The sequence below is a fragment of the Physeter macrocephalus genome, chromosome 14 (genome assembly GCF_002837175.3).
Source record: "Physeter macrocephalus isolate SW-GA chromosome 14, ASM283717v5, whole genome shotgun sequence".
Lineage (NCBI taxonomy): Eukaryota > Metazoa > Chordata > Mammalia > Artiodactyla > Physeteridae > Physeter > Physeter macrocephalus.
In genome coordinates this window covers 103,805,111-103,805,877 of record NC_041227.1, presented here as the reverse complement: position 1 = coordinate 103,805,877, position 767 = coordinate 103,805,111, and the positions used below count along the sequence as shown (strand labels likewise).

The following is a 767-nucleotide window of genomic DNA, read 5'->3' as shown; positions in this document are numbered from 1 at the left end:
CCCACCCCCCACCTCCCCAGGGCCCCTTGTGCATCAGCACCAGGCTGGGAGAATATCTTCCCCTATCTGTGGGCACCGTATTCCGAGTTCTGCCGGAGTCCCTGCCCCCTGGGGGATCACGTAAGAACCCAGGCTGTTTCCTGGAGACTCATGGCCCAGGAAACAGCCCTCGGGAGGATCATAAATCCCCTGGGCCAGAGTTCAAGGAGCAGGCGCATAGGGCGGGACCGTCACCCTCCTCTCTCACCACCCCTGGGAGCAGGACCCCCTCCCCCAGGTCTGCCTGACCGTGCCACCCACAATCTAAGTACACTCTGGCTTGGGTCACCACGAGACTCTTTTCACGTATGTTCAGTTTTTTCCAGCCGGAATGGGAGGTAACAGAGCACAGAGATTAAAAGCTCAGGTTTGAGAAGTGGACAAGGCTCGGTTCAAATCTCAGCTCTGCCCCTTCCTGTCTCTGTCACGCTGGCAAGTTACTTAAGTTTTCTGATCCTCATTTGTCTTATATGTCACATAGAGAATAACAATGTCTAGTTTTCCTGATTGTTGTGAAAAGCAAATGAGAATTAATATATAAGAAGTATCGGGCTTCCCTGGTGGCGCAGTGGTTGGGAGTCCGCCTGCCGATGCAGGGGACGCGGGTTCGCGCCCCGGTCCGGGAGGATCCCACGTGCCGCGGAGCGGCTGGGCCCGTGAGCCATGGCCGCTGAGCCCGCGCGTCCGGAGCCTGTGCTCCGCAACGGGAGATGCCACAGCAGAGGGAG

The 767-nt window shown here is 57.8% G+C and overlaps 1 protein-coding gene across 2 annotated transcripts in view; it reads right to left on the bottom strand.

Annotated features, from left to right (window-relative positions):
* RNF43 (ring finger protein 43) overlaps positions 1–767 on the bottom strand; it is a 62,653-nt gene that overhangs the window by 13,726 nt on the left and 48,160 nt on the right. The gene's annotated exons all lie outside the window — the stretch shown is intronic.